The sequence below is a fragment of the Nycticebus coucang genome, chromosome 5 (genome assembly GCF_027406575.1).
Source record: "Nycticebus coucang isolate mNycCou1 chromosome 5, mNycCou1.pri, whole genome shotgun sequence".
Classification (NCBI taxonomy): Eukaryota; Metazoa; Chordata; class Mammalia; order Primates; family Lorisidae; genus Nycticebus; species Nycticebus coucang.
Window position 1 is genome coordinate 81,886,775 of NC_069784.1, and position 14,592 is coordinate 81,901,366.

General features: G+C 40.8%; 1 protein-coding gene across 1 annotated transcript in view; it reads left to right on the forward strand.

Annotated features, from left to right (window-relative positions):
• LIN28B (lin-28 homolog B) overlaps nucleotides 1-14,592 on the forward strand; it is a 134,526-nt gene that overhangs the window by 68,127 nt on the left and 51,807 nt on the right. The window lies entirely within an intron of this gene.

The following is a 14,592-nucleotide window of genomic DNA, read 5'->3' on the forward strand; positions in this document are numbered from 1 at the left end:
CTGTTCTGAAACCACAAAGAGTTTAAGATCTGAACAGGCAAAGAGGCCTCTCCAAACATCCCAAATTTGCTAGTGCCCACCTATTTTTTCCAAGTAAAAAATACACAGTTTTGTCTTTTTTTTTTTTAGTTTTGTCTATTTTTAAAAGATACCTCAGATGTAGAAAATCCAACTAATATAAAAAACTAAAAAGTAAGGAAGAAATTTACTTAAAATCCTCCCTGGAGGAAGGAATCGTAATATAGATGCTATTTTTCTTTTTTTTGTTTTTTTGGAGACAGTCTTACTATGTTGCCCTTGGTAGAGTGCTGTGGTGTCCCAGCTAACAGCAGCCTCAAACTCTTGGGCTTAAGTGATTCTCTTGCTTCAGCCTCCCAAGTAGCTGGGACTACAGGGGCCCGTCACAACACCAGCTATTTTTTGTTGCAGTTGTCATTGTTTTTTTAGCGGGCTCAGGCTGGGTTCAAACCCGCCTGCCTCGGTGCATGTGGCTGGCACCGAAACCACTGTGCTACGGGCGCTGAGCCTATAGATACTATTTTGAAACTTGCATTTGTTTTTACTTAGCATACTATGGGCTATTTCATTTAATCATTAGTACCTATGTAAATTCCCACTGTATGAAGTACTAAAATTTAATGTAAATAATGTATTTTAATGGATATTTGAACTATTTCAATATTTTGAATTTATTAAGTAATACTACTGTGGAAATTCTGATATTTTCAAACAGTTGTCTGATTATGTCCTCAGGCTACTATTAAATAGTGAAAATTCTAGATCAAAAAACATGTACTTTTGGCTGGGCATGGTTTATATCTGTAATAACAGCATTTTGGGAGGCCAAGACAAGAGAATTGCTTAGGGCCAGGAATTCAAGGACAGCCTATGCAAGACCTCACCTCTAGGGCGGCGCCTGTGGCTCAGTGAGCAGGGCGCCGGCCCCATATGCCGACGATGGCGGGTTCAAACCCAGCCCCGGCCAAACTGCAATAACAACAACAAAAAAAATAGCCGGGTGTTGTGGCAGCCGCCTGTAGTCCCAGCTACTCGGGAGGCTGAGGCAGGAGAATCGCTTAAGCCCAGGAGATGGAGGTTGCTGTGAGCTGTGTGATGCCACGGCACTCTACCGAGGGCAATAAAGTGAAACTCTGTCTCTACAAAAAAAAAAAAAAAAAGACCTCACCTCTAAAAAGAAAAAAAAATTAGCCAGGTGTGATGGTGGGTATCCATAGTCCCAGATTCTTGAGGTCCTCCTCAATAGGAGGACCGCTTGAGCCCAGGAATTTGGGGTTACAGTGAACCGTCATCATGCCACTGCACTCCAGCCTGAGCGATAGAGCGAGACCCTGTCTCTAAAAAAACCTTGACACATATTTCTAAACTGCTTTCCAAAAATGTACAGGGCAAGTATATAACCCCTCCAAAAGTGAGGCAGCTCTTTTTTTTTTTTTGAGACTGAGTCTCACTTTGTCACCCTTGGTAGCTTGGTAGAGTGCTGTGGCATCACAGCTCACAGCAACTTCCAACTCTTTGGCTTAAGTGATTCTCTTGCCTCAGCCTCCTGAGTAACTAGGACCGGCACCCACCACAATGCCCGGCTATTTTTTTTGGTTGTAGTTGTCATGATTGTTTGGCGGGCCCGGGCTGGATTCAAACCTGCCAGCTCCCGTATATGTGGCTGGCACCCTAGCTGCTGAGCCACAGGCGCTGACCCTGAATGTTATTCTTTTAAATTGTTTCCAGCAACATCATTTGAGAGATGAAGCTCACTGTGATTCTTTGCATTCCGTGGTTATGTTGGAAGTTGAATATGTTTTTGTATGTTTTTACATTTTACTTTTTGTTCTGCAAATTGTGCATTTCTGTCCTTAGATCTTTTTCTGGTGATTTGTAAATTTTCTTTATATATTTAGGAAGTGAATCTTTTGTCTCAAACAAAAAATAAGATATTTTATCAGATTGTAAAATATATTTTAGCTTTGTTTTTTGTTTTGTGTTGTTAGTTTTCTTTTGAGACAGGGTCTGACTTTCACTAGGGGCTAGAGTGCAGTGCCTCACAGCAATCTCAAACTGCTGAGGTTAAGCTATCCTCCTGCTTCAGCCTTCAAGTAGCTGGGACTATAGGTGTGCACTGCCATACTTAGCTAATTTTTCTATATTTTGTAGAGACAGGGTCTCATTCTTGCTCAGGTTGGTCTCAACTTCTGACCTCAAGCAATCCTCCCACCTTAGCCTCCCAAAGTGCTAGGATTATAGGCATAAGTCACCATGCCTGACCTATTTTATAGCTTTAATGATAGAGTTTTTAAAAGTAGTATTGAAATTTTGAATTTGTATGCAGACAGTTCTGTGATTCTGTCCTTAATGCTATCTGACTTTGCTATCTGGTTCTCTAAACTATAAAATTAAAAATGCACTATATCCCCTCCCCTCCCTTCCTCCCTCCCTACCTCCTTCCCTCCGTCCCTTCCTTCCTCCTTCCCTCCCTTCTTTCCCCTCTCTCTCTCTTCCCTTCTTTTTCTTAAACAAACTATTGCTCTGTGGCCTTTGCTAGAGTTACAGTGGCCTCCATCATAGCTCATTGCAATTTCAAACTCCTAGGATCAAGTGATCCTCCTGCCTCAGCCTCCCCAATACCTTGGACTATAGGAGCATGCTGCCATGCCTAGTCAATTTTTTCCCTTTTTTAAGTAGAGATGGGCTCTTGCTCTTGGTCAGACTTGTCTTGAACTTCCAACCTCAAGGGATCCTCCTGCCTCAGCCTTCCAAAGTCCTGGGATTATAGGTGTGGGCTACTGTGTGCAGCCTCTTTTATTTTGTTGTGTCATTACAACTTATTTTTTATATTTAGTTTTCTCTTTGTAATAATTTGCTTTTCAAGAGTGGACTGTAAAGGTGTAGCTCTTCTCTTCAAACTGCTAGCTAGTTATCACTGTAGCATTTATTGTCTAGTGTGTATTTTCTCACTGGTTTGAAAGCTGTCCAGTAAGAGAATAAATTCCATTTTCATCCTCATTTTTTGGGGTGTTCATTTCATACAAAAGAAAGTCTTATGAGCATTTGTGACAGTTTAATGATGTCCTTACCTGTTAAAGTGATTTGCTGCTTCCAGAGAGACAATATATTTTCTTTTTAATTGAGACAGAGTTGTACTTTGTCACCCTTAGTAGAGTGCTGTGGCATCATAGATAACAGTAACCTTAAATTCTTGGGCAAACTTTTGGGCTCAAGGCCTCCCTAGTAACTGGGACTATAGGTGCCTACCGCAACACCCAGCTATTCGTTTTGTTTTGTGTTTATGTTTAGCAGGCCCAAGCTGGATTTGAATCCACCATCCCCGGAGCATGTGGCCAATGCCCTAACCATTGAGCTATGGGTGCCCAGCCCAGAGAGACAATATTAATACATACATATGAATTAAGCAAACTTAATATAAAACAGTCCTTTATTTTTCCATGTCTGTTTTTTTTTTTTTTTTTTTTTTTGTAGAGACAGAGTCTCACTGTACCACCCTCGGGTAGAGTGCCGTGGCGTCACACGGCTCACAGCAACCTCTAACTCTTGGGCTTATGCGATTCTCTTGCCTCAGCCTCCCGAGCAGCTGGGACTACAGGCACCCGCCACAACGCCCGGCTATTTTTTTGTTGTAGTTTGGCCGGGGCTGGGTTTGAACCCGCCACCCTCGGCATATGGGGCCGGCGCCCCACTCACTGAGCCACAGGCGCCGCCCCTTCCATGTCTTTTTGATACAAATTTTTAACAATGTAGTTACAGAATATTTTACATGAGTGCTGGATTATAATCAGTGAGAGAGGAAGGTGGTGGAGGCTGAGATTTGAGGAGTAAGGTATCAGGATGTTCCTTGGTATAAGACCTCGTCAACCATTGCAAGGACTTTGATCCCCAAGAAAATGGGAAGTCATTGGGAAATTTTAGGTGGAGAGTAACACATTCTGATTTACTTTCTTAATGTATTATTCTAACAGCTGTGATGACAGCACAGTATGGAGAGGCAAGGATTAAAGCTGAGAAACCAAGGAGGCAGTTCCAATAATACAGAAAATAGGTGGTTGTGGTTTGAACTGGGCTAGTAGCAGCAGAAGTGTTGCGTGAAACTCCTGATGTGTTTGGAAGGAAGAAGCAGTAGAATTTTCTCCTGGATCAGGTGGGGACTGTTGAGAGAAGGGTCCAGCATGACTCCATGCTTTAGGGGGCTGAGCAGCAGGACAGATGGAGGGACCATTTTCCAAGATGTTGAAGACTACCAGAGAAGCAGGAAATCAGAAGCCTGGTTTCAGACATATTTAATTAGAGATACGTAGTGGACATCCACGTCACTATAGATTAGACAGATGGATGCATGATGTGGAGTTCCTGGGTTGGAAGTAAAAATTTGGCAGTCTTCAGCACAATGGTGATCATTGTAGCTCTAGGAATAAAATTGCCCTCAGAGTGAGTATCCACAGAGCAGAGAAGAGGACTGTGCCCTGTGCCCTGGGGCACGCCAGCAGTCAAGGGTCAAGCAGTCTAGGAGGAAACAGCTCAGGGCACTAAGTAAGAAGGAAGGAAATAGGACAATCAAGGGAGAATTTTGTTTTAGAAGTCAAGGAAAGAGAGTATTTCAAGAAGGAGACGTTATCAAATGTGTTAAATGGTGCTGATGGTGAAATGATGAAGTAAGATAATCCACTTAGCAACATGGAAGTCAGTGGTGATACTGACAAAAACAAGTTCAATGGACTGGTGGAGGGGGAGGCCTGTGTAGGTTGTGTTCAACAGAATGAAAGGAGAAGAGGCAGAGACAGCAAGTGGGTGCAGAAAGTGAAGCAACAGCTAGGGGAAAGAAATTATAGCATATTTATATGTTGATGGGAATGGTCTGGAAAGAAAAGATTGAACATGTGAGGGAGGGGAAGACAATAGCAAGAATGATTTCCCTGGCCAGGCCCGGATCATGCCTATAATCCTAGCACTCTGGGAGGCTGAGGCAGGTGGACTGCTTAAGCTCAGGAGTTCAAGGCAGCCTGAGCAATAGTGAGACCCCCATCTCTAAAAATAGCTGGGTATTCTGGTGGACACCTGTAGTCCCAGCTACTCGGGAGGCTGAGGCAGGAGAATCTCTTGAACCCAAGAGTTTGAGGTTACTGTGAGCTGTGACATTATAGCTCTACCCAGGGGGACAAGGTGAGACTCTGTCTCAAAAAAAAACGGGGGAGGGGGAATGATTTCCTTGAGTGGGTCTGAAGATTGGGATTTAAAGCATAACAGGGGGAACTGTTTACATGAGCACAGATGGCTCATTCTTCAAGATGCAGCATACAAACAAGATGCAGGTGGTAGGCAGGTAAGAACATGGAAAAGGGGAGGCGCCTGTGGGTCAAGGAGTAGGGCGCTGGTCCCATGTGCTGAGGGTGGTGGGTTCAAACCCAGCCCTGGCCAAAAACCTGCAAAAAAAAAAAACATGGAAAAGGGTGAGATTTCTCTCTCTCTTTTTTTTTTCATGCTGTTTTCTTAGTCCAATTTTAAGCAAGGTCATCAACTGAGAGTGATGGTAGAAGAGTAGGTTCGGAGATGTAACTAAAAGAGAAGGTATAAAGTAGGAAAAAGGTAGAATTCTAGGCTATGTCAAAAATGCATTTAAGGTTACTGGGCATGAATTTAAAGTAAATTCAGTTAAGATTGTTGTGTTTTTTCCTGTATCCATTGTTTTTTTGGTTTGTTTGTTTTTTGCGGTTTTTGGCCAGGGCTGGGTTTGAACCTGTCACCTCTGTCATATGGGGCTGGTGCCCTACCCCTTTGAGCCACAGGCACCTCTCTATCCATTGTTAACGTCATGGCTATAGGTGTGAAATAGGCATTAAAATGCATGTAACTAGAGGTGAGGTTTTCCTAGGTGAGAATGACAAAGTACAGCAAAGATGTATGCCAGGGAGTGTACATACCTAAACTAGGTAAGGAGTGACCGGGGCAAGAAGGCAGTGGGTTCATGGCATGTAGGTTACAGTGGGCTCAGAGATTTGTTGTACTTGAGGGAATAAAACAAATGGTCTGGCAAGGTAGAAGGTAGTGGCTGTCAGAAGTGAGTAACACCGGAGTTGATGGGAGGCGGAGCAAGATGGCAGCCGAGTAACAGCTTTCTTGCATCTGGGCACCGTGAGTCTGGGGAGATAGAACTCTCCAGGCATCTCTGGCTGGTGGGATCTGCCTATCATCACACCTGTGCGGATACAGGGAGTCAGCGAGAGACTTCTGGACCCCAAGAGGAGGACTAAAACAGTGGAAAACCGGCAAATGGTCGCGTGTGTTCAATCGGTCTAAACCCGCCCGCAACTGTAGGTTCAGTAGCAGCGAGACTGCAAACCAGAAAGGCCTTACCTGTGAACTGTTTTGGTGTCTTTGGACTTGGCACTCAGCTGAACTGCCTTGGGGAGAGCCTGAGCGGGAGTGCGGAGAACTTTGGCCATTGTCTAGGGCCCCAGTCTGAGCCGCTGAGCCAGACGGAGCTAACGGTGTTTGGCGTTGGGTCACAGGGAGCCATTGTGAGCGATCTGCCCCTGTAAGCTCCGCCCTCAGGGTTGCAGAGCTAGAATTGGGTGGGAGCTGGTAACCCAGCGACCTAGTAGCCTAAGGGTGGGGTCTGAGCCGCCTTGCAGCCCTAACCCTCAGGGGCAGAGAGAGACCAGTTTTGGCACACTGGGTAAGTGGATAGCCACTTCATCAGTGATTCCAGCGACAAGCACTTTCCTGGGAAAGCCTCTGCTCAGCAAGTGAACAAGTTCAAAGTGCCTTGTGGGCTGAAGAGAGATTTAGGGTGTCTACCTGCTGGGGTTTGAGAAATCAGCAGCCTCCAGTCGTATCAGAACTGTGATTAACATCTCATACCCCAGAAAACCACGTGTTGCCCAGACAATATTCAATAACATATACATACTGCTTTGTTTTTGGTTGTGTTTTTTTTCTTTGTTTGGTTTGGTTGTTTTTTTTTTTTTGTTTATTTTGATGTTGTTGATGTTATTTTCTTTTATAAGTTCAATCTTTTCCATACAGATCCTTTTTCTTTCTCAATTTTTCTAGTTTAATTATAATTTCCCATTGCTGTCTTTTTCAATAATTACAACTTCATTTTTGCTAGTGTTTCTACTGCTATTATTTGGTTTTTCACCCAATTTTATCCCGTAAAGTTTTCTGTTTGCTTGTTTTGGTTTGATTTATAGCATTTTTGTCTTTCCTCTGTACTTGGTGGAGGTGGGGTACTGTGTCTGATCAGGTTAGCAAAGAGCTGCTGACCTCAAGGGAACCACCCAACTGGGCACCCCCAGAAGGTGGGCTTTTTTGAAGGTTGTGTCAAAGTACCCTACTGTACACCTATATTGTTCTGTCTCCCTCTTTCTGTGCCTCTCTTCTTTTTGTCAATATTCCTTTTACCCACCCCCTCTCCTTTCTCTATTTTTCTTTTTTTTCTTATCACTCGGTCCTCCTTTCTTTCATCCCTTTTTTGCTCTTCAACCTTCTCACCCCTCTGGTCCTGTAACCCTTAGTCCACAGGCACGAGAACTTAAAGAGCAAGAGGAAGTGAAAGGAAAATTAGGGCAAGGAAACAGATAAAAAGAAATCACTCATGAGGAAGAATTAGCAGAAAACTCCAGGCAACATGAAGAACTAGTCCAGAACAACCCTGCCAAGGGACCATGAGGTAGCTACTGCAGAAGATTCCACCTATGAAGAAATGCTAGGAATGACAGAAAGGGAATTTAGAATACACACGTTGAAAACAATGAAAGAAATGATGGAAACAATGAAGGAAACTGCTAATAAAGTGGAAAATAACCAAAAGGAAATCCAAAAACAGAATCAAATAACAGATGAACGATATGAAGAATATAAAAAGGATATAGCAGAGCTGAAGGAACTGAAACAGTCAATTAGGGAACTTAAAGGTGCAATGGAAAGTATCAGCAACAGGTTAGACCATGCAGAAGAAAGAATTTCAGAGGTAGAAGACAAAGTTCTTGAGATAACTCAGATAGTAAAAGAGGAAGAAAAGAAGAGAGAGAAAGCAGAACGTTCACTGTCAGAACTATGGGACTTTATGAAGCGTTTCAACATACGAGTTATAGGAATTCCAGAAGGGGAAGAAGAATGCCCCAGAGGAATGGAAGCCATACGAGAGAATATTATAAAAGAAAATTTCCCAAATATCACCAAAGATTCTGACACACTGCTTTCAGAGGGATATCGGACCCCGGGTCACCTCAACTCTAACCGAGCTTCTCCAAGACACATTGTGATGAACCTGTCCAAAGTCAAGACAAAAGAAAAGATTCTGCAAGCTGCCAAGAGTAAGCGCCAGTTGACCTACAGGGGCAAATCCATCAGAGTGACCGCAGACTTCTCTAATGAAACTTTCCAAGCAAGAAGACAATGGTCATCTACCTTTAATCTACTTAAGCAGAACAATTTTCTGCCCAGAATTCTGTACCCTGCTAAGCTAAAGCTTCAAAATTGACGGAGAAATCAAATCATTTATGGATATACAAACATTGAGGAAATTCACCAGCACGACCAGCTCTACAGGAAATACTTCAACCTGTTCTGCACACTGACCACCACAATGGATCAGCAGCAAAGTAAGAACTCAGAAATTAAAGGACAGAACCTAACCTCCACACTGATGCAAAAGATAAAACTAAGCAATGGACTCTCACCAAATAAGACGAATAGAATACTACCACACTTATCAATTATCTCAATAAATGTTAATGGCTTGAATTCCCCACTGAAGAGACATAGATTGGCTGACTGGATTAAAAAACACAAGCCATCCACTTGCTGTCTGCAAGAAACACACCTGGCTTCAAAAGACAAATTAAAGCTCCGAGTCAAGGGTTGGAAGACAATTTTTCAGGCAAATGGCATTCAGAAGAAAAGAGGAGTTGCAATCTTATTTTCAGACACATGTGGATTTAAAGCAACTAAAGTCAAAAAAGACAAAGATGGTCACTTTATATTGGTCAAGGGAAAAATACAACAAGGAGACATTTCAATTCTAAATATTTATGCACCCAATTTAAATGCTCCCAGATTCTTGAAACAGACCTTTCTCAGTCTGAGCAATATGATATCTGATAATACCATCATAACAGGGGACTTTAACACTTCTCTTACAGAGCTGGACAGATCCTGTAAACAGAAATTAAACAAAGATATAAGAGATTTAAATGAGACCCGAGAACAACTGTGCTTGACAGACACATATAGAACACTCCACCCCAAAGATAAAGAATATACATTCTTCTCATCACCCCATGGAACATTCTCCAAAAGTGATCATATCCTGGGACACAAAACAAATATCAACAGAATCAAAAGAATTGAAATTTTACCTTGTATCTTCTCACACCATAAGGCACTAAAGGTGGAACTCAACTGTAACAAAAATGCTCCACCCCACCCAAAGACATGGAAATTAAACAATCTTCTGTTGAATAACAGATGGGTGCAGGAAGAAATAAAACAGGAAATCATTAACTTCCTTGAGCATAACAACAATGAAGACACAAGCTACCAAAACCTGTGGGACACTGCAAAAGCAGTTTTGAGAGGAAAATTCATCGCTTTAGATGCCGACATTCGAAAAACAGAAAGAGAGCACATCAACAATCTCACAAGAGATCTTATGGAATTGGAAAAAGAAGAACAATCTAAGCCTAAACTCAGTAGAAGAAAAGAAATATCCAAAATCAAATCAGAGATCAATGAAATTGAAAACAAAAGAATCATTCAGAAAATTAATGAAACAAGGAGTTGGTTTTTTGAAAAAATAAATAAAATAGATAAACCATTGACCAGACTAACAAGGAATAGAAAAGTAAAATCTCTAGTAACCTCAATCAGAAATGATAAAGGGGAAATAACAACTGATCCCACAGAGATACAAGAGATCATCTCTGAATACTACCAGAAACTCTATGCCCAGAAATTTGACAATGTGAAGGAAATGTATAAAATTTGGAATCACACCCTCTCCCTAGACTCAGCCAGGAAGAAATAGAGCTCCTGAAGAGACCAATTTCAAGCACTGAGATCAAAGAAACAATAAAAAATCTTCCAACCAAAATATGCCCTGGTCCAGATGGCTTCACACCAGAATTCAATCAAACCTTCAAGGAAAAGCTTATTCCTGTACTGCAGAAATTATTCCAAAAAATTGAGGAAGAAGGAATCTTCCCCAACACATTCTATGAAGCAAACATCATCCTGATACCAAAACCAGGAAAAGACCCAACCAAAAAGGAGAATTTCAGACCAATCTCACTCATGAATATAGATGCAAAAATCCTCAACAAAATCCTAGCCAATATATTACAGCTTATCATCAAAAAAGTCATTCATCATGATCAAGTAGTCTTCATCCCAGGGATGCAAGGCTGGTTTAACATACGCAAGTCCATAAACGTTATCCACCATATTAACAGAGGCAAAAATAAAGATCACATGATCCTCTCAATAGATGCAGAAAAAGCATTTGATAAAATCCAGCATCCTTTTCTAATTAGAACACTGAAGAGTATAGGCATAGGTGGCACATTTCTAAAACTGATTGAAGCTATCTATGACAAACCCACAGCCAATATTTTACTGAATGGAGTTAAACTGAAAGCTTTTCCTCTTAGAACTGGAACCAGACAAGGTTGTCCTCTGTCACCTTTACTATTCAACGTAGTGCTGGAAGTTCTAGCCAGTACAATTCGGCAAGACAAGGAAATAAAGGGAATCCAAATGGGAGCAGAGGAGGTCAAACTCTCCCTCTTTGCTGACGACATGATCTTATACTTAGAGAACCCCAAAGACTCAATCACAAGACTCCTTGAAGTCATCAAAAAATACAGTAATGTTTCAGGATATAAAATCAATGTCCACAAGTCAGTAGCCTTTGTATAAACCAATAACAGTCAAGATGAGAAGCTAATTAAGGACACAACTCCCTCACCATAGTCTCAAAGAAAATGAAATACCTAGGAATATACCTAACGAAGGAGGTGAAGGACCTCTGTAAAGAAAACTATGAAATCCTCAGAAAGGAAATAGCAGAGGATATTAACAAATGGAAGAACATACCATGCTCATGGATGGGAAGAATCAACATTGTTAAAATGTCTGTACTTTCCAAAGCAATCTACCTATTCAATGCCATTCCTATCAAAATACCAACATCGTACTTTCAAGATTTGGAAAAAATGATTCTGCGCTTTGTATGGAACCGGAAAAACCCTGTATAGCTATGGCAGTTCTTAGTAACAAAAATAAAGCTGGGGGCATCAGCATACCAGATTTTAGTCTGTACTACAAAGCCATAGTGCTCAAGACAGCATGGTACTGGCAGAAAAACAGAGACATAGACACTTGGAATCAAATTGAAAACCAAGAAATGAAACTAACATCTTACAACCACCTAATCTTCGATAAACCAAACAAGAACATACCTTGGGGAAAGACTCCCTATTCAATAAATGGTGTTGGGAGAACTGGATGTCTACATGTAAAAGACTGAAACTGGACCCACACCTTTCCCCACTCACAAAAATTGATTCAAGATGGATAAAGGACTTCAATTTAAGGCATGAAACAATAAAAATCCTCAAAGAAAGCATAGGAAAAACACTGGAAGATACTGGCCTGGGGAAAGACTTCATGAAGAAGACTGCCATGGCAATTGCAACAACAACAAAAATAAACAAATGGGACTTCATGAAACTGAAAAGCTTCTGTACAGCTAAGGAGACAATAACCAAAGCAAAGAGACAACCTACACAATGGGAAAGGATATTTGCATATTTTCAATCAGACAAAAGCTTGATAACTAGGATCTATAGAGAACTCAAATTAATCCACATGAAAAAAGCCAACAATCCCTTATATCAATGGGCAAGAGAGATGAATAGAACTTTCTCTAAAGATGACAGACGAATGGCTAACAAACACATGAAAAAATGTTCATCATCTCTATATGTTAGAGAAATGCAAATCAAAACAACCCTGAGATATCATCTAACCCCAGTGAGAATGGCCCACATCTCAAAATCTCAAAACTGCAGATGCTGGCGTGGATGTGGAGAGAAGGGAACACTTTTACACTGCTGGTGGGACTGCAAACTAGTACAACCTTTTTGGAAGGAAATATGGAGAAACCTCAAAGCACTCAAGCTAGACCTCCCATTTGATCCTGCAATCCCATTACTGGGCATCTACCCAGAAGGAAAGAAATCCTTTTATCATAAGGACACTTGTACTAGACTGTTTATTGCAGCTCAATTTACAATCGCCAAAATGCCCACCAACCCAGGAATGGATTAACAAGCTGTGGTATATGTATACCATGGAATACTATTCAGCCATTTAAAAAAATGGAGACTTTACATCCTTCGTATTAACCTGGATGGACGTGGAAGACATTATTCTTAATAAAGCATCACAAGAATGGAGAAGCATGAATCCTATGTACTCAATTTTGATATGAGGACAATTAATGACAATTAAGGTTATGGGGGGGAAAGCATAAAGAGAGAAGGAGGGAGGTGGGTGGGGCCTTGGTGTGTGTCACACTTTATGGGGGCAAGACATGATTGCAAGAGGGACTTTACCTAACAATTGCAATCAGTGTAACCTGGCTTATTGTACCCTCAATGAATCCCCAACAATAAAAAAAATAAAAAAAAGAAGTGAGTAACACCAACTGCTTTTGTTTGTTGGGTGTCTTGTTCGCAAAGCTGTGACATAGTATCTAATGATTTCCAGCTTTGTATTAAGTTCAGGGGCCCATAATTTTTGATGCTAGGGCTAGCAATTCTAGTTTTCCATGGGCCACTTGTTTTTTTTTTTGGTTTTTGGCCGGAGCTGGGTTTGAACCCGCCACCTCCAGCATATGGGACCTGCACCCTACTCCTTGAGCCACAGGCACCACCCGGGCCACTTGTTTTTATAAAGTGTTATAGAGTAACAACCTGCAATAAAATATTCGAATAGACATAGACTCCTGTATAGAAGCTGAAACGTGAGAACCCAGGATGAACAGTGTGGTAGTGCAAAACGGATCATTGGCCGTGGGCAACTGGAATAGCTACTAAGGCCATGATTCATTCCCTTAATGTTGAAAAGACTTCAAAGATCTTTGATAGTTTCTTGATTTGTTTCATGGTTATTAATTATGACTCCTTCCTGAGGCAGTTTTAATAATGAGAATAAAATTATGCTCTGGTCCAGATTTTATGTTTATTAGTATAATTACATATAAACTAGCTTAAAAATTCTTACAAAATATTCTGAATTTTCCAGTTATTTTCAATTGCTTTGATAAGGCATTTTACTAAATCTCAAGGAACCTGCTTTTGGATTAATTTCTGCTATGCAGCTTTTTCCTAATTCTTCCTGTGATTATTCTTATTTCCTTACATTTTATTTTTCACTTTCTATTATAAAAGTTTTCAGAATACAATAAAGTAGAGAAGTGGCATGATTGACATCCATACATATGCCCACTTTATGTATTTTAATAATTCATTTTATGGAACTTTTTTAAAGTTTTAAAATACATAGTATTGTAGATGCTATATAGCACAGGGGTGGAGGACCTTCTCATGTAGAAAGGCTGCATTAATTTAGCTGTAATCAAATAAGACCACAGTCAAGAAACCTCAATTAGATATACTTAAAAATATACATTATTTTTTAAAACTCCAACTACTATATCTTTCCTTAGGAGAGGCACTTTATTATTTTTTTTATTAATATTATATCATAGCTGTGTACATTAATGCGATCATGGGGCAACATACACTGGTTTTATAAACAGTTTGACACATGGTTAACATAGCCTTCCTGGCATTTTCTTAGTTATTGTATTAAGACAATTATATTCTACATTTACTAAGTTTCACATATACCCTTGTAAGGTGCACCGCAGGTGTAATCCCACCAATCGCCCTCCCTCTGCCCATCCTCCCCACTCCCTCCCCTCCCTCTCCGCATTCCCCATATTCTTAGGTTATAACTGGATTATAGCTTTCATGTGAAAGCCATAAATTAGTTTCATAGTAGGGCTGAGTACATTGGATACTTTTTCTTCCATTCTTGAAATACTTTACTAAGAAGAGTATGTTCCAGCTCCATCCATGTAGACATGAAAGAGGTAAAGTCTCCATCTTTCTTTAAGGCTGCATAATATTCCATGGTGTACATATAACACAATTTATTGATCCATGCGTGGATTGATGGGCACTTGGGCTTTTTCCATGACTTAGCAATTGTGAATTGCGTTGCAATAAACATTGTGGTGCAAATATCTTTGTTATAATGCAATTTTTGGGCAAGGGACTTTAAGAGAAACTTCTCTGAAGAAGACAGGCGCACAGCCTACAGACATATGAAAAAATGCTCATCATCTTTAATCATCAGAGAAATGCAAATCAAAACTACCTCGAGATACCATCTAACTCCAGTAAGATTAGCCCATATCACAAAATCCCAAGACCAGAGATGTTGGTGTGCATGTGGAGAAAAGGGAACACTTCTACACTGCTGGTGGGAATGCAA